Source organism: Malaya genurostris, chromosome 2, assembly GCF_030247185.1.
Source record: "Malaya genurostris strain Urasoe2022 chromosome 2, Malgen_1.1, whole genome shotgun sequence".
NCBI lineage: Eukaryota > Metazoa > Arthropoda > Insecta > Diptera > Culicidae > Malaya > Malaya genurostris.
In genome coordinates this window covers 16804114-16829148 of record NC_080571.1, presented here as the reverse complement: position 1 = coordinate 16829148, position 25035 = coordinate 16804114, and the positions used below count along the sequence as shown (strand labels likewise).

General features: G+C 36.1%; 1 protein-coding gene across 5 annotated transcripts in view; it reads right to left on the bottom strand.

Moving 5' to 3' along the window:
• The window catches only part of LOC131427071 (high affinity cGMP-specific 3',5'-cyclic phosphodiesterase 9A), a 446805-nt gene that overhangs the window by 130979 nt on the left and 290791 nt on the right, over nt 1-25035 (bottom strand). For all 5 annotated transcript variants that reach the window (XM_058589982.1, XM_058589985.1, XM_058589986.1 and 2 more), the window contains one exon: nt 18729-18768. The gene's annotated coding sequence lies outside the window, so the exon portion shown is untranslated. The remainder of the gene's footprint in view (nt 1-18728; nt 18769-25035) is intronic.

Here is a 25035-nt window from a genome sequence, read left to right as displayed (position 1 = left end):
AACCTAGCAAATATTGTTTATTCCAGGGAAAGTGGCTTGCCGTCCATAGTATGTATGAGGATTTTATGGGAACTTTGCATGGAAACAGTGTTTTTTTTTTGCCTACGGTGTATGTATTTTTATGGTTTCGTAGTGCATTTAAACGGGAGCTTGGTTCCTTTAAATTAGTACCAGCTCATTCCGGGGTATTTCGTTACATTGATTAGAATGAAGTTGTTTGGAATGCCTTGTCTAAACCAGTGATTCCCAAACTTTTTTGGTCGATTGCCCAGTTTTCATGTATCATTATTTCTACACGGAAAACCCTCCGATCATAAAATTGCGATATCGCAGTTTTTGATTCCTGCGATATTTGATTCAACTAATTTCTTTTTGATTCAACCATTACGGTTTTTGATTTGCATCTATTCAAGTAGTTGAAAAATTTATTGATTTAAATAATGTCAAATGCTGGAGATAGCTGAAAGCAAAATAATAGTCGCAATGCAAAATCAACAATTTATTTAGTTGAAATCTGTTCGCGTCGCTTCAAAATGTCAATGAAAATAACATCGATGGTTAAAGCATTTGAGAAAATTGTGTCATTCGATTTGAAGAGATTTAGGATTCCATAACAAGTGTTTATAGAACAGAGGTGTTGTGATAAAGTTTTCCTTGTTTAAGTTTAAAATAAGTGACAAATCGGAAAACGTTTACTTTACACAAAGAAAACAAAAATGCAATTGGTTTTATTAACAATCTCATTAGTCAAAAACTCATGAGAAGTGTCAAAGCAAAACAATTCATTGAAAAACTTGGAAATTGTTTTGATTGTTTTTCGTATGTTGTAACACGGTCACATTTTGCTTTTAGTGAATACCTTTAATATTTTATCGCAAGTAAACATATTTCAAGCTATGTACGGTGAAGGACAACTTCAAAACAAAACACCATTCAGGATAGAATTCTCAAATGATTCAGGAACCAGTCACTTAAGATTGCGAAAAGAAGAAGAAGTGGTTTTTCTAAAAAGTAGTAGAAACCGTGAAGCATAAGAAGCCGCCAAAACAGTTGTGTCAACACTGTTATCAGTAGTGTCGACACGGACGTTTGAAGCTAGTTATGCGATGACATCGAACACCATTAGTATGATGGTTTCTACATGAGTGAGAATGAGTAAGATTCTTTAGCCTTACTTGTCTTGTTATGATAAATTCTCCAGGAAAGCTTCCTACACATTTAAAATTTTTTACATCTTATTAGATGCACATAAATGGAGCGTCGCAATTCACGCAAATTTACGTGGAAGAACATTTAATATTGTGTCTAAAACTCCATGACATGGAATTCATTGAAATAAAAAAAACGAATTTCGTAGCAACCCACCGCGACTTGAACCGAGAATCATTGGATCGCAAGTTCGTCTGATAATCGACTGAGCCACAGAAGCATGCATCTGCTTGGTTGGTAAAAGGTGCATTTAAATTCATACAGTCGCACCAGCTAGTAGAACGAAAGTTACAGTGGAAATCAGTAAAATTCAAGCTCATCTAACATTAAGTCATTACAAATAAAATTTTCCGTTATTTGACAAATTTTGTCTTTATGAATTACATCGTACGAGGGATTAAGTCACCTGTAAAATTCAAATTTTTTTAGAGTGTATCTCAGGAATTGATCGACATGGAGGTCGAGCCTTAATAGCAATAGAGGAAAAATGTGAACAACTGAGGAGATACACACTTCGTAAGAAGCAACAAAAGAAAATTTATGGAAATACCCAACTTAAATAAACAAAAAATACCCAAAGGGAGAATTTTTCACCAATCCCTCCCGCAGTAAACATGTGAATATTGATGTTAGTTCACGGCTAGCAGTCTACGGTAAATCTAGTTTTAGTACTTACGTCAAGATTAGTCGATAGGATAAAAAACTCACTGTTTCCTTGCGAATATTTTCCTATTTTTGTTTTCTCCTTCTTCAAAATAGCTCGTTTTCCATATTTAAATTATTTTTCCTCCAGGTTCATTTCTATAATATTCAATTTTCTTCAGCAAATTTCCATATTTTGTTTTAACTTCTTCAAGCAAAATATATTTCTTCCATAACAAATCCATTTTATCAATCACTTTCCAGTTCAGAAACTCGATTCTTCGCACATAGCTATCACCTGAAAATAAAATTAAACAAAAAAAACCGTCGTACCTAGCAAAAAAATTCTTATCAACAACCGATTAAACGATACATTATAAAATACTTCTCTTGAATTGTTTGTTGTTGTTGTATTTTATTGTTTTTGGTTAGAGAATCGTAGCCTCATATCTGCTACTGTCTCCTTGAATTGAATGAATCAAGTTCAAAAGAATTGTATTGACATCGAATAAACCTCTCGGAAACGCACCAGAGTTGTCAGGTCGTTTTTCCAAAAATCTGTACACAACGCTAGTATCAGAAAATGGTGAATGGAGTTAATATCAATCAGCAAAAGGCCTCACAGCTACACTTCCTTATTCCTAAACAAGCCAAAACCGAAAATCAGTATTTATTTGTATCAATTGTCAATAATCGGTGTTTTCGTAGAGCGTATCGATATTATTGTATAGAGATTAGAAGTCAAAAATAGGAAAAACACCGATAAATCGGTAGAGCTGGCAACAATCCGCTGGTCGAATACCATTTATGTATAAAATGTTCAAAACGACGAATGTAACAATGAGAAATTCTCTTTGTTTACCTTCTTTTTCGATTATTACGGTTCTCCGAGGAATCCTTCTCTCCAATTATGTACCGATAAGAATAACTAAAGCGATCATCTTTTAATCTGCACTGAAGAAATTATCGAAAAAAGCAGGAATATTTCGCAATAATCGAAAGAGAAATTAAACAAAGAGAATCTCTTATTGTCACATTGGTCGTTTTGAACATTTTATACAGATTTTTTGTTGTGACAATTTCTAGTTATTGTTCTTTTCTAAAGTTGGCAACGTAATGGAGTATGTATGGATAAAAGTGTCACAGTGAACACTGTGACGCAAGTGTGAATGAGGGATTTTTGAGTAAGTTCTCTTTTCTTGCAATATTCCAAATAAAATATTGAAGGCGGAAAAAATTTAATTTCGTGTATTATTGTGAAAGAATTTATCACGTTGGTGGAGTTTGTTGGATAAGTGAACTGATGCTGTATTTAATAATGAAAGTAAAATCGATCTAGAATCGGGATTTATTCTGGGGTGATTATCAAAATAAATCCCAAGTCTTCGATCGAATTTACTTTTCATGTTAAATACAGCATCAGTTTTCTAAAGCAACCAACAATTACTTGTTCCACAAAAAATACACGATAATAATTTTTTTCCGTCGAGAATATTTCATTTGAAGTATTGCAAGAAATCACTCAAACATCCCTCGATCACACTTGCATCACAGTTTGTCATTGCGACGCTTTTATCCATACATACTCTATCACGTTGCCAACTTTAGAAACAAACAATAACCAGAAATTGTCAAAACAAAAAATTGTATTTGACCAGCGGAACGTTGCCAGATTTACCGATTTATTGGTGTTTATTCCGATTTATGACCTTTATACAACAATATCGATACGCTCTCCGAAAATACCGATTATTAACAATTGATACAAATAAATACTGATTTTCGGTTTTGGCTAGTTTAGGAACAGCAAATTATGGTTGTGGGGCCTTTTTTCTGATTAAAATTAACCGCGTTCACCATTTTCTGCTACAAATGTTGTGTACAGATTTTTGGAAAAACGACCTGGCAACTCTGGTGCGTTGCCGAGAGGTTAATTCGATGTCAATATAATTCTTTTTCTTTCTTTCGTGGTGCCACTATAAGGACGGCTAAGACCACTCACGGTCCATCTTGGAAAATTTGCTGAAGAAAATTGAATATTATTGAAATGAAACTGGAGCAAAAATAATTTTAAATATAGAAAACGAGCTATTTTGAAGAGGGAGAAAACAAAAATAGGAAAATATTTACAAGGAAACAGAGTATTTTAACCTATCGACTAATCTAGACGTAAGTACTAAAACTAGATTTACCGTAGGATGTTAACCGCGAACTAACACCAGTATTCACATGTTTGTTTATCTAAGTTGGGTTTTTCCATAAATTTTCTTTTGTTGCTTCTTACGAAGTGTTTATCTCGTGAGTTTCTCTATTGCTATGTGAGGTTGGACCTCCATGTCGGTGATCAATTCCTGAAATAGGATGTTTTCCTGGAGAATTCATCATAACGAGACAAGTCAGGCTAAAGAATCGTTGTCATTCTCACTCTAATAGAAACCATCGTAAGAATGGTGTGTGATGTCATCGCCTAAATACCTTTCTGTTGACACTACTGATAATAGGTCATTGTTTTGTCTCATTCATATGCTTCATGGTTTCTACTACTTTTTAGAAAAACCGCCGCACTGCTTCATCTTTTCGCAATCTTAAGTGACTGGTTCCTGACTCATTTGAGAATCCTTTTTCGAATTGTGTTAAGTTTTGACGTTGTCTCTCACGGTACATAGCTTGAAAAATATGTTCTAACGAACGAACTTGAAAGGTATTTACAAAAGGCAAAATATGTGACTGTGTAACAATGTGTTGCGTTATGTGCATATTTAAATATCTTAACTAATGTAAAAATACGGTAAAGTCATAGTGAAATGTGTTTTTTATTAAAAATTTATGCGCAATTGATATGATTGTTAAAAATAATGATTTTACGCGGAACATGTCAATATAAAATACTATTTATATTGGAACAACGATATTTATTTCATGTATCTCATGTATCAGAAAGAATTTTTTAATTATTATCGCAAATCAATAACATTGCTCTAGTTGATTCAACTAATTGCAATGTCAAAAACTACAATTGAATTTATTTTTCAACTAACAGAAATTTGTTTCAATAACAACGCCAGTTATTTCAACTAAAATATTTGTTGAATTTGAAAGGTATGTGTCCTCACTAGTTGACAGCATTTTTCTTTCAACCGATTAAATTAGTTGTTTAAACCATCGTTCCTGCTAATCGAAAAACAAAAATGACAGTTTAGTTAAAACAACAATCGATTAGTTGTAACAGGTCGGCTGAAAAGTTCGTATCGTTTCTATGAGAGGGCGCCACTAGAATTAAATCCATACCATTTTCAGTTAGTACCAACCTTCAAAAGATACGTGTATAAATTTGACAGCTGTCTGATTATTAGTTTGTGAGATATTGCATTTTGAGTGAAGCTACTTTTGTTATTGTGAAAAAATATGGAAAAAAAGGAATTTCGTGTGTTGATGAAACACTACTTTTTGAAGGAAAAAAGTGCCGCCGATACCAAAAAATGGCTTGATGAGTGTTATCCAGACTCTGCACCGGGCGTAGCAACAATTCGTAAGTGGTTTGCAAAATTTCGTACTGGTCATATGAGCACCGAAGACGATGAACGCAGTGGACGTCCAAAAGAGGCTGTTACCGATGAAAACGTGAAAAAAATCCACAAAATGATTTTCAATGACCGTAAAGTGAAGTTGATCGAGATAGCTGACACCCTAAAGATATCAAAGGAACGTGTTGAACATATTATTCACGAATATTTGGATATGAGAAAGCTTTGTGCAAAATGGGTGCCGCGTGAGCTCACAATCGATCAAAAACAACAACGAATTGATGATTCTGAGCAGTGTTTGGAGCTGTTATATCGAAATAAAACCAATTTTTTTCGTCGATATATAACAATGGACGAAACATGGCTCCATCACTTCACTCCGAAATTCCCACTTCACACACGAAATTCCTTTTTTTTAATTTTTTTCACAATAACAAAAGTAGCTACACTCAAAATGCAATATCTCACAAACTAATAATCAGACAGCAGTCAAATTTATACACGTATCTTTTGAAGGTTGGTACTAACTGAAAATGGTATGGATTTAATTCTAGTGGCGCCCTCTCATAGAAACGATACGAACTTTTCAGCCGAACTGTTACCAAATTTTAACCAATCGAATTCAGAAAATCAATTAATATTCTAGTTGGAATGGGATCGCGGGTGGTTCCGTGTACTGTTCACCAAATGAAAAACTCCGAAAATTTGATGTCACTTAGGCCTTTGGAATTTCATTTCCTGCTACATTCATTTAGAATATAAGTGGCAGTGGAGAAACAATAAAATCTCAAATATCAGCAACATCAAAAGGATTCAGAAGTGTTTGTATGCGAAATCAGATCGAAAGGGCGAGACTGAAATTTGAAGCACACCGACTGTGCAAAGCCTGAACTTGTATGCATAGTACTAATATAGATTAGTTCAATTGACAAAACGGTTTCCCCGGATTGTGAAGAGTTGCGAATTGATTCCAGTGCCGTAGTGAGAGTGAGGCGAGTGAGGCGACTTCCTCGGGCGTGAAAATCCAGGGGACGCCAAAACATGAATTGGTAAAACTGTTTTGTACAATTAGTTTATGATAGCATTAATTTCTGTGAATTTTTATGCGCCGTTCGCCTTGCATGAGAGGCAATGACTTTTGTCGGTGTTCGATTGATTTTTTCCATTCGAGATGCTGAACTACCTCGATTATCGAGTGCTGGATGATTTTCATCAGGGGTGACATTATGCATCCAAGTAGAATCGACTTGTCCGTACAAAAGCCAGTCCAGTAGCAAAGCAAAGTCTTGGTATTTAATTCGACATACGACAACTGGCTTGTAAGATCGAGATCTAGTGTTGTATAAAAAAAATATTTTTTAAATCGATTCGCTGGAACTTGAAAAAAAAATTGAGATTCCCGAAATCGAAAATACTCTTTTTTAATGCCAAATGTCTTGAGAATTGTCTGAAACGTCGAGATCTAGTATCATCTCTAAAAGATTTCCGAAATTATTTTTGATTCCAAATATCTTTGAATTGCTTTAAACGTCGAGATAACACCAGATCTCGACGTTTTATGAAATTCTAAGAAATTTGGCCTAATTTTTTTTTAATTTCGGAGTTCCAGAGTCGTTTTCTCTACAAAAATAATTTTTGAGATAACCCTATATCTCGAAGATTCCGGCAATTATAAAAACATTTGGCATGAAAAATAAGAAATTTCGACTTCAGAAAACTCAAAAAATTTTCAAGGTAGGAGAGTGTTCGGTTACCGGCACCCTTTTATTTTAAGCTCATAACGTCTGACTTAGTGTACATTATGTGGACTTCTATACATCAATGGAAAGCTAAAGTCCCTAACTAACAACTGATTAAGAAACTAGGTTGAATCATTTGATTGAAACATTTTTATTATCAATTTAGTAAAGTGATAAATTTTGGTAATTTCAAAAAAGGTGTTCGGTTCCCGGCACCCCTAGAAACTTCGGAAAAATATAAGTAAAGAATGCAATTATTCAAAGGAAAACCGGAATTTATTCTTTTCGGAGGCGTTTTGGACAAAAGTCTTTATTGTATGATGGTGACTTCGCCTTGGCTCTCTTGGCCGATGATTTGGATGGTGACGCCTTTGGTGTTGATTTTTCCGGTCTTCCACGTTTTTTTCTTAGCCGGAGCATCAGCTGTATGAGCAGCTAGATGTTTGACCAAAACTTTGGTTTGCTTTGTCTCGACAGCCTGCATATCACTGACATTTTTTCACGATTTGTAAAAAAATGGGGTGCCGGTAACCGAACACCTTGGGGTGCTGAAATCGGTAAACATTTTGAAAATGACAAAACAAATCTTTGGTTGCGAAAATTTTGATAGCATCCGGTATCAAATCACGAAATAGAACGAATTCACCTCATGAATATTCAACCCATTCACCTTTCCGATTGATGCTCTTCAATTTATTATACTATAAAAAAAGTCAGAAAAAACTTTTGTGTTGATTTTCACGCAATTAAAATTTGTTTTGAATGCAGCAAAACGTACAAGCTTCTGTTTGCTTTGGTATTCGGCATAAAAAGTATGTGCTGCTATTACACACACATGACATTTGTCGAAATGACGCTATCTGCTTTCTGTCAAAAGTTACGGTGTTGTGCCGGCAACCGAACACCTTCTCCTACAATTCAAGTATATTTAAAAAATATTTTTTTCCCTATATAAAACTACATTTTGACGTTTCATGCAATTTTATTATACTCGACATAAAAATAATTGTTTCGATTTCGAAAATCTCAAAATTTCTGGATATTTAGAATCGAGTTTTTGGAGCTTTTTTTCACTATAACCGGTTCTCTCGGAAGTGGAAACCGGGGACTAGTAGTCCCAAACTAGATTTAAATATCCTCTAACTAACAAGGTCTATCAACTAGACTATTTTTCAGTAAATTTTATAAAAAATTGCACTTCATTTCGCCATCACTTTCAAAAAATTGAATTTTTTTTCACTTATTACGCTGTAATACCGGAACCAAAAGTCGAATCTGGATCAACTTTTCGGAGACATTTCAAAGAATTTCAAAACCTTTCATTTGCATCTTAGATTGTAAAAATCGGTTAAGAAATTTCCGAGAAAATTTATCATATATCTGCATATATTGCCTTGTAATTCCAGAACCGGAAGTCGGATCAAGATAAAATTCAATAGCGACCATTAGACCTTTCATTATAATCTGAGTTTGTGAAAATTGATTCAGCCATCTCTGATTAAATAGAATGACATTATTTGTCATATACACACTCAGACATTTGTTCAGTTCGTTGAGCTGATTCGAATGACAAAGGCAAAGACCCTACACATTCCTCATTATCTCCGGAACCGAAAGCGGTAGCCAATTAATCTTTGAACTTGATCCATGACCCATCAGTAGCTTTCAAACGAGCCTAAGATCAATCCTACGTTTGTGATGTGAAACGACAGGAGATGATCCTCGGCATGGCCGAACGGTCAAATACTAATCGAAATAGACATTGCCGAAATGACAGGAATCGACAAGGAATTGCACGAAACCTTCAACATGCGGAAAGTTTGCGCAGAAATAGTACCGGATCTGCTCAGTCTGTAAAGGCGTTTTCCGAACAATATGGCATCACTGTGTTGGATCATCCATCCCTATCTTTCTTAATCTTGTGCCCTGTGGCTTTTTTTAATAATTAAAGTCATGTTGCAGTTTACCCGGATAAGATTTGAAGATGTGGAGCAGGAAAATCGAAAGCGGTGGAGATTTTAAACCAGCTGAGCAGCAGAGATGGCATTTCACCAGAGTGATACACGCTAGAGTCAGATTTTTGCCACACCGAGGATGCAAAAAACGAAGCACCGCACAAAGAGGAAAGCGCACTTCTTCTCAGTGTCGAATAGACAGCATTTGAGTGTGTGCTTGTGGTTAAAGCAGCTGGCGCGAGTGAAACACATTCTCTTCGCATGAATCGCTCACACGCGCTCTCGTCTAAATACACCCAAGTGACCACTGGCGCGTGATGGTGAGCGAACACTTCTGTGAACTTCAATTAATAGAGAGTAGATCTGGCCTTGCTATGAAAAATTTGCAAGGAAAACCGAAAATTTTACGATAAATTGTTTTATTTTGCTGATTTTGCGTGTCCACGCTTCATCTACGAAAACCATACAGCAGAGTGCTCACCGGCGTGTACACCTCTGTGAAAGTATCTGCATCCACCTCAGAGAATTTATTAGCTAATGCTCTAGCACTTTGGTGCGATTCAGTGGAAGAGGTAAAAGGAAATAAACAAACGCACTCATGATGCGTGCACACTTTACACAACAGTGGTGTATAAATGTGAAAGAGAAGAGCTCTCGTTGAAGTTGTCAGTGCGAGGTGAGAAATTTTGCTTGCTCTTCGTCACACAGAGGAGATAGACATCTCTGCTGAGCAGAAGTGGACTTCCAGCACTTCTACAACCAATGGAAGATTCGTATGGAGCAGTATGGAGATTGCCAGAATAGAAGGTGAAAAAGTTCTAATGCAAAGCCTTGGTATTACATTCCTGTAGTGGAATTTGACCTTTTGTTTCAACAGACTTCGCAGCCGATTCAGAGTGTACAGAACCAGTGCATGGCTGGTGCTACGATTCTACTGACACTACAAATCCTTCCAGGTCGGGGCTCGAACATACGACAACTGGTTTGTAAGACCAGCGCCCTATGCATTGAACCGCCAACACGGGTTAAAGTTCTAATGCAGGTTGTGACGAATAAAAAACAGTTATACAGGGTGATTTTTTAAGAGCTTGAGAACTTTTTTAAACAATAAAACGCATAAAATTTGCAAAATCTCATCGGTTCTTTATTTTAAACGTTAGATTGGTACATGACATTTACTTTTTGAAGATAATTTCATTTAAATGTTGACCGCGGCTGCGTCTTAGGTGGTCCATTCGGAAAGTCCAATTTTGGGCAACTTTTTCGAGCATTTCGGCCGGAATAGCCCGAATTTCTTCGGAAATGTTGTCTTCCAAAGCTGGAATAGTTACTGGCTTATTTCTGTAGACTTTAGACTTGACGTAGCCCCACAAAAAATAGTCTAAAGGCGTCAAATCGCATGATCTTGGTGGCCAACTTACCGGTCCATTTCTTGAGATGAATTGTTCTCCGAAGTTTTCCCTCAAAATGGCCATAGAATCGCGAGCTGTGTGGCATGTAGCGCCATCTTGTTGAAACCACATGTCAACCAAGTTCAGTTCTTCCATTTTTGGCAACAAAAAGTTTGTTAGCATCGAACGATAGCGATCGCCATTCACTGTAACGTTGCGTCCAACAGCATCTTTGAAAAAATACGGTCCAATGATTCCAGCAGCGTACAAACCACACCAAACAGTGCATTTTTCGGGATGCATGGGCAGTTCTTGAACGGCTTCTGGTTGCTCTTCACTCCAAATGCGGCAATTTTGCTTATTTACGTAGCCATTCAACCAGAAATGAGCCTCATCGCTGAACAAAATTTGTCGATAAAAAAGCGGATTTTCCGAATGGACCACCTAAGACGCAGCCGCGGTCAACATTTAAATGAAATTATCTTCAAAAAGTAAATGTCATGTACCAATCTAACGTTTAAAATAAAGAACCGATGAGATTTTGCAAATTTTATGCGTTTTATTGTTTAAAAAAGTTCTCAAGCTCTTAAAAAATCACCCTGTAAAAGTAGTTCACATCGTATTGTGCACAAATGGTGTACATGACCCGTACTGTCAATGGGGTAGATAACAAAAATAAAACGAGTGTGAAAAATCGATTAAAGCAAAACAAATCGATGCGAAAGTTATGATCTGGCAAGCAATTTGTGACTGTAGTATGATTTGGCTATCCAGCTTCGATGAACAGCGAAACATACGACAAGGTTTATTTACAAAAACGACTTCTACCCATGGTTCAAAGTTAAACCAAACCGTTCGAACCAAAAATGTTACCTTTGTTTCAGAAGACATCACAATTCGAGAAAAAACATTATGATTTTACTTCTTATAAGATGCACATAAACGGAGCGTCTTAGTCCACGAAAATATAAGTGAAAGAATATGTAATTTTGTTTGACTTAAAAATTGACTGGCTCGAAATTAAAAAAAAATTGAAAAAAAAAACTGATAGCGACTGCGACTTGAATCGAGATAGATTGGATCACAAAGTACGTCCGTTAATCGACTGAACCACAGAAGCACACATCTGCTTAGCAGGTAAATAGGACATCTAAATTCATATATTCGCATTTGCTAGCCGAATGCAAATTAAAATCGGAACTAGTAAAATTCATTCTAATCCAATATGAAGCCATAATAAATTTTTTTTTCTGTTTTCAAGATTTTCATGTTATGTGGGATTATCTCAAATGTAAAATTCACTATATTGCCCGCAAATTCGACCGGTTGAAGAATTTCGGGCATTGACGAAGCCACAAAAAGTGCCAAAACTTGTCGCTCTGGTGAACCTAATGGCGCACGTGTAGGGATGACGAAATTGTCCAATTACAAGAATAATTGTCAAACTAATCGATTATCTGGGTTAATAATCGATTATTTATTAATCAAATATTACTTCAAACTAATCGATTAAATTTTACTCGATTATCGAAGTTAATAATCGATTACTCTAATAATCGTTTGATATTACGACATCCTTAAAGTACGTCCACAAAAAGGGGCGGTATAAAGTAGTCTACAATCGCTTTACAGCAAATATTACTAGTCTAATATTACCAGCACAAACTCAAATCTTCGTTTACGTAACCTTTTTTTACGTTACCTCTTTTTACGAAACTCTTTTCACGAACAAAATCCCATATAACGTAATCTTTTTTCACTTCGCCTAAAATGAAAATCATTTCCGGCTCATTTATATTTCTTCAAAAACCCTTACAATATTGATATTTTCGAAACGGGTTTGATGAATAGATGTTGAAAAACGATGTTTGAGGTGGTTTTCAATTCCAAGATGGCGACTTCCGGTTTATTGATATTCCTTGAAAACACTTACAATGTGGGTATTTTCGAAACGGATTTGAGGTGGTTTCGAATTCCAAGATGGCGACTTCCGGTTTATTGATATTCCTTGTAAACCCTTACAATATGAATATTTTCGGAACGGGTTTGATAAGTAGATGTTGGAAAGCGATGTTTGAGTTGGCTCTGAATTCCAAGATGGCGACTTCCGGTTTATTGATATTCCTTGAAAACACTTACAATATGAGTATTTTCGGAACGGGTTTGATGAGTAGATATCGGAAAACGATGTTTGAAGTGGTTCTAAATTCCAAGATGGCGACTTCCGATTTATTTATATTCTTTGAAAACCCTTACAATATGGGTATTTTCGATACGGGTTTGATAAGTAGATGTTGAAAAACGATGTTTGAGGTGGTTTTCAATTCCAAGATGGCGACTTCCGGTTTATTGATATTCCTTGAAAACACTTACAATGTGGGTATTTTCGAAACGGGTTTGATGAGTAGATGTTGAAAAACGATGTTTGAGGTGGTTTTGAATTCCAAGATGGCGACTTCCGGTTTATTGATATTCCTTGAAAACACTTACAATATGAGTATTTTCGGAACGGGTTTGATGAGTAGATATCGGAAAACGATGTTTGAAGTGGTTCTAAATTCCAAGATGGCGACTTCCGATTTATTTATATTCTTTGAAAACCCTTACAATATGGGTATTTTCGATACGGGTTTGATAAGTAGATGTTGAAAAACGATGTTTGAGGTGGTTTTCAATTCCAAGATGGCGACTTCCGGTTTATTGATATTCCTTGAAAACACTTACAATGTGGGTATTTTCGAAACGGGTTTGATGAGTAGATGTTGAAAAACGATGTTTGAGGTGGTTTTGAATTCCAAGATGGCGACTTCCGATTTAATAATATTCCTTGAAAACCCTTACAAAATGGGTATTTTCGGAATGGGTTTGATGAGTAAATGTCGTAAATCGACATTAAAGGTGGTTTTGAATTCCAAGATGGTGACTTCCGGTTTATTGATATTCCTTGAAAACACTTACAATATGAGTATTTTCGAAACGGGTTTGATGAGTAGATTTTGAAAAACGATGTCTGAGGTGGTTTTGAATTCCAAGATGGCGGCTTCCGGATTATTGATATTTCTTGAAAACACTTACAATATGAGTATTTTCGGAACGGGTTTGATGAGTAGATGTTGAAAAACGATGTTAGACGTGGTTTTCAATTCCAAGATGGCGACTTCCGGTTTATTGATATTCCTTGAAAACACTTACAATGTGGGTATTTTCGAAACGGATTTGAGGTGGTTTCGAATTCCAAGATGGCGACTTCCGGTTTATTGATATTCCTTGGAAACACTTACAATATGAGTATTTTCGGAACGGGTTTGATGAGTAGATGTTGAAAAACGATGTTAGACGTGGTTTTCAATTCCAAGATGGCGACTTCCGGTTTATTGATATTCCTTGAAAACACTTACAATGTGGGTATTTTCGAAACGGATTTGAGGTGGTTTCGAATTCCAAGATGGCGACTTCCGGTTTATTGATATTCCTTGTAAACCCTTACAATATGAATATTTTCGGAACGGGTTTGATAAGTAGATGTTGGAAAGCGATGTTTGAGTTGGCTCTGAATTCCAAGATGGCGACTTCCGGTTTATTGATATTCTTTGAAAACCCTTACAATATGGGTATTTTCGGTACGGGTTTGATGAGTAGATGTTGAAAAACGATGTTTGAGGTGGTTTTGAATTCCAAGATGGCGACTTCCAATTTAATAATATTCCTTGAAAACCTTTACAAAATGGGTATTTTCGGAATGGGTTTGATGAGTAAATGTCGTAAATCGACATTAAAGGTGGTTTTGAATTCCAAGATGGTGACTTCCGGTTTATTGATATTCCTTGAAAACACTTACAATATGAGTATTTTCGAAACGGGTTTGATGAGTAGATTTTGAAAAACGATGTTTGAGGTGGTTTTGAATTCCAAGATGGCGGCTTCCGGATTATTGATATTTCTTGAAAACACTTACAATATGGGTATTTTCGGAACGGGTTTGATGAGTAGATATCGAAAAACAAAATTTTAAGGTGGATCTGAATTCCAAGATGGCGACTTCCGATTTATTTATATTCTTTGAAAACCTTTACAATATGAGTATTTTCGAAACGGGTTTGAAGAGTGCATGTCGGAAAACGATGATTTAGGTGGTTCTAAATTCCAAGATGACGACTTTTGGTTCATTGATATTTCTTGAAAACCGGAATGGGTTTGATGAGTAAATGTCGGAAATCGACGTTAAAGATGGTTTTGAATTCCAAGATGGCGACTTCCGGTTTATTGATATTCCTTGAAAACACTTACAATATGGGTATTTTCGGAACGGGTTTGATGAGTAGATGTTGAAAAACGATGTTTGAGGTGGTTTTGAATTCCAAGATGGTGACTTCCGGTTTATTGATATTCCTTGAAAACACTTACAATATGAGTATTTTCGAAACGGGTTTGATGAGTAGATATTGAAAAACGATGTTTGAGGTGGTTTTGAATTCCAAGATGGCGACATCCGGTTTATTGATATTCCTTGAAAACACTTACAATATGAGTATTTTCGAAACGGGTTTGATGAGTAGATATTGAAAAACGATGTTTGAGGTGGTTTTGAATTCCAAGATGGCGACTTCCGGTTTATTGATATTCCTTGAAAACACTTACAATATGGGTATTTTCGGAACGGGTTTGATGAGTAGATGTTGAAAAACGATGTTCGAGGTGGTTTTGAATTCCAAGATGGCGACTTCCGATTTAATAATATTCTTGAAAACCCTTACAAAATGGGTATTTTCGGAATGGGTTTGATGAGTAAATGTCGGAAATCGACATTAAAGGTGGTTTTGAATTCCAAGATGATGACTTCCGGTTTATTGATATTCCTTGAAAACACTTACAATATGAGTATTTTCGAAACGGATTTGATGAGTAGATATTGAAAAACGATGTTTGAGGTGGTTTTGAATTCCAATATGGCGGCTTCCGGATTATTGATATTTCTTGAAAACACTTACAATATGGGTATTTTTGGAACGGGTTTGATGAGTAGATATCGAAAAACAAAATTTTAAGGTGGATCTGAATTCCAAGATGGCGACTTCCGATTTATTTATATTCTTTGAAAACCATTACAATATGAGTATTTTCGAAACGGGTTTGAAGAGTGCATGTCGGAAAACGATGTTTAGTTGGTTCTAAATTCCAAGATGACGACTTTTTGTTCATTGATATTTCTTGAAAACCCTTACAATATGGGTATTTTCGGAACGGATTTGATGTGTAGATGTCGGAAATTATCTTGGAATTCAGGACTACCTCAAGCATTATTTTCCAACATATACTCATCAAACCAGTTCCGAAAATACCCATATCCTGATGGTTTGTAACGAATATCGATGAGCCGGAAGTCGCCATCTTGGAAATTGATGCGACTTAGAACATTCTTTTCTTGCAAATACTGATAATTTTCGTTCCATAATAATCCACTATATTGAACATATTTAATAATGCATATACATAAAGAAAACTTGTTTTCGTTGAGAATTCCAAGTATCGTAAACTTCTTTTACGTCTTAGTTTGATTTACGAATCCCCGACTAGTACGTAAATGGAAATTTGGGTGTATTCAATAAAAATTTAACATCCAACAGTTTTGTAACATTTCCACTGAAAACTAAGTGCGTTTCAACAAGGATAAAAATCCTTTGTCGGTACCATGATTGGAAATCATAAAACTTGTCTTCTCATGAAATCATGTCTTTTTATTCATGATTTCATCAGAAAAATGATTGATACATTTTCATGATATTATTTTGTTCATGGAGATTCATGAGAAGACGTGTTTCATGATTTCATGATTTTTAATCATGACACATGGAGTTTCGTCCGTTTAAATGAACTTAAGATACTAATTTTACACATCTTCCGAATAGCTTAACAATAGAGCAGTTCAACGATAGGAGAGTTGTTTATTGGTACGAGGCCTGTTTCTTAGAATAATTTTTGCAGCCGATATGAAGCGATATGAAAAAAAATTGAAAATGTCTATTGAAAATAGAAGCCAAAAGACTACATCCTTTACGATTTCATCAATTGAGTCGTCTTGTGAATTGACTTCCATCATAGAAGAATAGAAAACCCTCAGCAGGCAGCTCATCAGCAATCATCCTTGCACTGGCATCATTTCCCATGTCCGCCTCGGAACGGTTCATCCGAAGCATCAGGAACGAAAAATCCAATTATTTCATTTCAATCTCGATAAAACTGAGCAAATTTCCATCCAAGACAATCACTTCCATAATTAAATAATCTCATCGGAGCTAACAACTATCTACCACAAAGCCACCGACTAATCCCCAGATCCAGGTCCAGATTGCCTCTAGCCCTTAATAACTCCGGCTAACTCTGTCAAGCGTCCTGCGGCACTGAAGTGATTAGTTCCACATACACACTGACACTCCCACACACACACACACGCCCAGAGCGCCGGAATATCACGCGTTCTTGGTCTCGGTTCACCGATATCAGTTGTGTCGAACCAATCATCCCGGCTAGTCAGGGGGAGATCTTTGATCACATCGACAATGCGGTGGCATCGGTGCTTCACTAGCTCAAACGACTCTCGACTCACTACTCGGAACGGGCATCCGGGCATCGGGATTTCTTTTCATCCCAACTCTCATACTACATATGATGACAACAGTCAACAACAACAACAACAACAGCTCATCATCATCAACAACAAGCCATCTAGGCCACAGTTGAAAAGTCAAACTAATTTTCCAAATCATTGCCTTGGCAGTCTGTCCGGCCGATTTCTCCGGCGGCCTCCGGGGAGATAGAGGCTCCTCGTTGGAGCGAGTCAAACAATGATGTGCGGTTTGTCATCCCAAACCTGACGGAGGCCGAGAAGTTTTGCTATTTAGATGAGTACACTTGTCAGCTGCAGGTAGGAGAAGCGGGTCCTGCTTTCCATGCTGGAAAAGCATTTTATTGGATATCACACACATAACCAATGCCGGACAATGCCTGGGGTTTTGACAAGTTTGTTACGGAAAATGTAGTAACCGAAATAAAAAACGAGTAAAGTCGATGGGGTCTGTCAAACATTTCCCTTACATAGGAAAATGAACGTTTTCGATATTGGAAGAAAGCAAAGTATTTCTGGATTGTAACTTCCATTTTTTTTTTGTTTTGTCATAAAGCCAATTAATCGATGTCGAACAACAACGTTAAACATTTTAGTTTTCGCTTTGCTCATGACATAACATTTCAATCATGACCAGCACCCAACCGGCATTTTGCACTACTCATTTGAGTTAGTGGAAACGTGCGCTTCCTCTGGAACTGACAAGATCCAGGAAAACGCATGACCCCACCCCAACCAGAGTGAGATTCAAAAACCAATCAACCACCACTATCTGGAAACCGCAAACTGATTCTACTATAGCAAGCTCTAGATAAATGAACGGAGCTGTGACAGCGAAACGAGCGATATTCGAGCAATGGAACATTTTATTCATGCTCCAGTTCCCGGGAAAAAAAATTGCTGCCCGAACCGCGAAATGCATTCCTACAACATTTTACTGCTACTGCTGCTGCGATGATTGCAAAGCAGAACCGATGCGGCGTATGTTGTTACGGATGGAATGGAAAACCGAATATGCCAGGTGGGAAATTCGTAATGAAGAATTCAAATTATGACGTCAATGGAATGCAACCCTCTCCCGCCTCCCCTCCCCTCTGCACATCAGCTGTCTGACCTGATCGGGATGTCACCGATGCACGACGCTGAAGCTGAAGCGGTTCTAGGAAATTGATTAAATTTTTAAAAAGATATCTTGGATCTCGCTCATATGAAATTCTTGTGGGGGATTTTTTTTTCTATTGAGTATATTCTCAACGAGGTACGGCAGTGATATTTTTGTTGGCCAACTAGCAACAGCTGGCAACGTTCCACCATCTCCGCCGGGTGGATCAGTCAGCTGGTGGTAATCCAGAAAAGAAAATATTAAAATAATTGAGAACAGCTCAAGAGGGTGGGTTGTGTAGTGTCTTCAAGACTTATAAGCCATAAGTCGACGTCTACAAGTTTCATACATTTTCTTACTTAGTATGAGTTTAGCAAAAACAATATTATTATATAGAGTTTAGTTATCATATCTTAGTTTCCTGGGACACAAGATGTGATCTTTTTCGTAAGCTGTTTGATTAAAAAACATTCGGAGAACGATGAAGTCACGTCTAAGTCTCAAATGTAAGCAATGACATATCAAGAATCAAATTCGAACTCACCTTTCTGAGATAGTCTATGTGATTTTAAAATTGAAGAAGGCTGAAATGGAATAAATTAATTATACGATTAGTTTACTCTATTTCATATATGAATATCTATAAAATCTTTTTTTTTTAAATAACTATTTATTGGAATATGAGTTAAAATTAAATTATTAAGATTTAAATTGGGTGTTCAGAAACAAGTGGTGACTTTTCAGCTCTATTATATATATATATATGATTTGGTTGTTACCATGAGGACATCTTTTGCTTCCGCAATTCTGAGATTTTTGTGTAGGGAAAATTCTAAACCTACTTGTGATAGAATTGTAGTAGTAGGTGATTATAATTTACCAATGTTGCGTTGGAGTTTTGACGAGGAAGTTGGATGTTTTCTTCCTAATAACGCATCTTCAGAACAAGAATTGTTATTAGTTGAATCCATGATCGCTACAGGATTGCAACAAATTAACAATTTGACGAATTTAAACGGAAAACTTTTAGATTTGGCATTTGTTAGTTGCTCCACTGACTGTGAAATTTTTGAACCGCCCTTACCTTTGATGAAACTGGATCAGCACCACTACCCTTTTGTTCTCACAATTCAAGCTTCATACACTTTATTGACGAATGACAATGCAGACTTTTATTATGACTTCAATCAGTGCGATTATCAACTACTGAATGCGGAAATCTCTCGTGTAAATTGGATGGATATACTCGGACAGGGCGCTTTGGATGATGCAGTAGACTTGTTTTATCGTGAATTAGATTTTATTTTTCAAAATCTCGTGCCGCGTAGGAGACGCGTGTGCAACTCGAACAACAAGCGGCCTTGGTGGAATGATGAGCTGCGCAACCTTCGGAATCGGTTAAGAAAGGCTCGTAGAAGATTTTTTCGGACAAAAAGTGAAGGAGATAAACTGTTGGTGCGTGAATTAGAGCATCAGTTTGAATCATTGAACGTATCGTGTTTTCGACTCTACGTTTCTCGACTGGAGAACAGTTTTAAGGAGGACCCGAAACAGTTCTGGTCTTATCTGCGAAGTAAAAAGTCTTCCCGAGGATTTCCAGAAAGCATCTCCTATCGAAACCAATCTTCAACAACATCTATTGACTCAGCCAATCTATTCTCGTCTTTCTTTCAAAGCGTGTTAAGTAACAACTCACCACCTTTGTCAGAATCTTACTTGAATAGTCTATCGTTGTATAATGTGAATCTACCCGCTGCTGTTTTCACGCGATTTCTATCCTTAGTTGCCTCCCAAAAGTTTTCGAGAGTATGCTGTTGGATATTATTTACCCGTCAGTAAATCACATCCTTACAACCGATCAGCACGGCTTTGTCAAAAAACGATCAACTACTACGAATCTAATGAGCTACGTTTCTACTCTGATTGACAAGCTTGAAAAACGACAACAAGTTGATGCGGTGTATTTCGATTTTTCTAAAGCTTTCGATTGTGTTCCTCATGTACTCGCTGTTGAAAAATTGAGACGAAATGGATTCCCTGACTGGATAACAAACTGGATTCTTTCGTATCTTACAGATCGTAGTGCTTCAGTTCGAGTCGGAACTGTACATTCTGATCCTTTTGATATTACATCAGGTGTTCCACAAGGGAGTAATCTCGGACCACTTCTGTTTGTGCTGTTTGTGAATGATCTTTGCAATGAACTGTCGTCGTTTAAAGTAATGTATGCCGATGATTTAAAAATTTACCGAATCATCACAAGCCTTGTAGATTGTTGTGCGCTACAAATGGACATTGAATGTGTCATAGATTGGTGTAATAGAAACGGCATGAGTGTTAATGTTAATAAATGTAATACCATAACATTTTCACGAGTTCAGTCTCCAATTTTATTTGAATACTCAATGATGGCGAATCCAGTCAAAAGAGTTTCTTCGGTAAAAGATTTAGGCGTAGTTCTCGACCGTAAGTTACGCTTCACCGAACAGCTTTCGATGGTTATTGCTAAAGCTTTTGCCCTCCTGGGACTTATCAAACGCAACACTAAAGACTTTAACGACGTTTATTGTCTCAAGGCTGTTTACATTGCTCTAGTGCGCAGTATTCTAGAACACGGAGTTGTAATCTGGGCTCCATACCACAACGTTCACATCGACCGGATCGAACGAGTGCAGAAATGTTTTGTCCGATTCGCGCTTCGAAGACTTCCTTGGCTTAATCGGCTTCAGCTACCACGTTACGAAGATCGCTGTGTTCTCATCAACTTACCCACGCTGCAAAACCGGCGGATATTTCATCAACGACTTTTCGTTTTTGATTTGCTTAATAATAACATCGACTGCCCCACACTTCTGGCAAGGATTCATATCAATGTTCCGGGAAGATCTTTGCGAAGAATGGACTTCATACGACGATCAGCTCATCGCACACAGTATGGACAAAATAATCCAATGGATGTTTGCTGTAATCAATTCAATAGAGTTTATCATCTGTTTGATTTTACTATGAACAAAGACACATTTAAATCGAAAATATTGTTAAGTTAATGTTTTTAGACTAGATAGATAATAATAAGTCTGTGCGATAGTTTTTACTCTAATCGAAGACAAATAAAATAATAATAATTAAGTATTGTGTAATGGGGAAAAGGAACTTATATACTAACTTATTAACTAATACAAAGAGCGAATCGATTCAATTGAAGATTGCATCGATTTTTGTCGGAATTTGCTTATAATATTATGTGACATTACATCTAATGGTTCTATATTTGTGAGTCTGTGTAACTCATTAGTACTAAACCAGGGAGGACGCTTCAAAATCATTTTCAGAATTTTATTCTGAATCCTTTGAAGCGTTTTCTTCTTGGTGGAACAACAACTTGACCAAATTGCTACTGCATAAAGCATGGCTGGTCTGAAAATTTGTTTATAAATTAACAATTTGTTTTTTAGACAGAGCTTAGAATTTCTGTTTATGAGAAGATATAAACATTTAATATATTTATTACACTTTGCCTGGATTCCTTCAATGTGAAAGTGAGTTTTTTTGTCATACGTTAAACCTAAGTATTTAGCTTGATCAGACCATGTCAATTCCAAGCCATTCAATTTGAGAATGTGATTATTATTTGGTTTAAGAAAAGAAGCTCTTGGCTTATGAGGAAAGATAATTAATTGCGTTTTTGCTGCATTTGGTTTAATTTTCCATTTTGACAGATAATCACTGAAAATATTTAAACTTTTTTGTAGGCGACTGCAGATCACTCTTAGATTTCTACCTGTGGCTAACAGACTTGTGTCGTCACAGAATAGCGATTTCTGACATCCAACGGGTAGATTTGGAAGATCAGAAGTGAAAATATTATACAAGATTGGAACTAAGCTCGAACCCTGCGGAACACCGGCTCGTACGGGTAGCAATTCAGATTTACTATTCTGATAGCTAACCTGAAGAGTACGATCAGTTAAATAATTTTGAATCATTTTGATCAAATAAATTGGAAACTGGAAATCAGACATTTTTGCTATTAAACCTTTGTGCCAAACACTGTCGAATGCTTTTTCTATGTCTAGAAGAGCAACTCCAGTGGATAACCCAGAAGATTTTTGTGCTTTTATTATGTTCGTTACTCTGACAAGTGAATGAGTAGTTGAATGTTCATGACGAAATCCAAACTGCTCTGGTAAAAAAATTGAATTTTCATTTATATGAGACATCATTCTCAACAAGATATTTTTTTCAAAAAGTTTACTGATAGAAGAAAGTAAGCTAATTGGTCGATAACTTGATGTTTCTGCTGGATTTTTATCAGGTTTGAGGATAGGAATTACTTTGGCGTTTTTCCATCTTTTTGGGAAGTAAGCTAATGAAAAACACTTGTTGAAAATTTTAACCAGGAGTCTCAAGGCAACATCGGGAAGATTTTTAATAAGAATATTAATAATTCCATCATTACCAGGAGCCTTCATGTTTTTAAGTGTCCTAATAACTGATTTAATTTCATCAAAATTCGTCTCAAAAATGTCATCTTGTGATAACACATGGGTTGATATATGATCATATTTCAGTGAGACTTCATTTTCAATAGGACTCACAACGTTCAAATTAAGACACTCTCGAACTGCTGAGCAAGTTTTTGAGCTTTTTCGCCATTTGTAAGAAGTATTTGATTTCCTTCCTTGAGAGCAGGAATTGGCTTCTGAGGTTTCTTAAGAATCTTAGAAAGTTTCCAGAAAGGTTTAGAATATGGTTTAATTTGTTCAACTTCTTTAGCGAAATTTTCATTTCGCAAAAGAGTAAATCTATGTTTAATTTCTTTTTGTAAATCCTTAACTATGTTTTTCATAGCAGGATCACGAGAACGTTGATATTGTCGTCGACGAACATTCTTCAACCGAATGAGCAGTTGAAGATTGTCATCGATGATAGGAGAATTTAATTTAGTTTGAGCTTTGGGAACTGAAAGATTTCTAGCTTCGATAATATAATGATTCAAATTGTCAATTGCTGTGTCGATGTCCGCCCTTTTTACTAAAATAGTTTCATGATCCACATGATTTTTAATGTGAGATCTGTAATCCAACCAATTAGCTCTATGATAGTTGAATATAGAACTAATTGGATTAATTATAGCTTCGTTGGAAAGTCTGAATGTTACAGGAAGATGATCTGAGTCAAAGTCAGCATGTGTAATCAGTTCACTACAAATGTGACTTTGATCTGTTAGAACCAGATCAATTGTAGACGGGTTTTTCACTGAAGAGAAACAAGTCGGATTACTGGGATGAAGAACTGTGAAGTAAGCAGCTGAGAGTTGATTATGAAATATTTTACCATTACTGTTATTTTGCCTACAATTCCACTGGACATGCTTAGCATTTAAGTCCCCTATTACGAAAAATTTCGGTGGATATCTTATGAGTTTTTGCAAGTCGCCTTTGAAGAGATTTGATTATTTGCCGGTGCATTGGAATGGAAAATATGCTTCAGCGATGAAATAAATCCCATGAATGGTTTCAACTTCGATTCCCAAGCTTTCAATAACTTTAGTATTGAAAGAAGGTAAAATTCGATGTTTAATTTGCCGTTGGACAAAAATGGCAACTCCACCACCCATTCCAGTAAACCTGTCAAATCGATGAACCACATAATGTGGATTACTTTTCAATTTGACATTTGGTTTAAGAAAAGTTTCTGTCACAATGGCAATATGAACTTTGTGAACTTTGAGAAAATTATAAAATTAATCTTCACTCGATTTCAAAGATCGAGCATTCAAATTTAAAATATTCAAATAATTATTTAACATCACTGTTAAATTTTAAGTTCATTATAATATTATTTGCGAATTGCCATCCGATTTGAAATGCTTCAAAAAGTGATGAAGTCGAATTCATTCGGATGATCATTTGAAAAAGTTGATCTTGTAGGTAGATCATTTTATTTTCAGTTATATCGCCTAAATCAACTTCATTTAAAGAAGCGAATGGCATTGAAGGAATATGTGTAGGTAGACTGCCGTTAGAAGAAGATGATATGGCCGATCTACCTATTAATAAATTGTTTTCGTTAGAAGATGAACTGCAAGTCCGTGTTTGGATTATTTACATTAGAAGAATTAAGTGGTCGATTTCTACCTGTTATACTAACATAACTGACATTAGAAGAAGATGATGACGAGGTCGATCTACCTGTCAATAAATTGTTTTCGTTAGAAGACGAATTGGAAGTCGTACCTGTTTTTTGTTTTAAATTCGAAGAAATAAGTGCCTTAGAAGAATTGGGCGTGGCATTTGTAACGGTTTTTTGATTTTCAGGTATGTTCTGTAAATTTAAGGTCGTTGATTTGACTTGTTGTCTAAGCGAACGAGCGTTTAAAATTTTTTCCCTGACAGGACATTTCGAATAATTGGATTTATGATTTCCATCGCAATTTGAACATGAAAATTTATCAGTGGTTTCATTAATTGGACAAACGTCTTTCGAATGCGATTTACCACAATTCAAACAGCGTATATCCATATGACAATTATCTATAAAATCATGTTTGTGTATAGTAGAATGGAAACGATGCTAGAGATGTTAGGGACGACTCAAAGGCAGTGTCTGACTTGGATTGAAATCTTAACGTGAAAAGAAATTAAAATCAAATACGGTAACCGCTCCCTATTTCCATCTCATCCCTTCATCTCATTACTTTGAACATTAATAATATCTTACAACGTACCTGAACCAAACTGTGCAATGTTTTAAAATGATTATTTAAGCTATTGTCACACTTTCCCATTGCAAAAACCTGTTTTAATCCACCTAGTGGTGTAATGACGCCTTGCTCATATTACTCATAA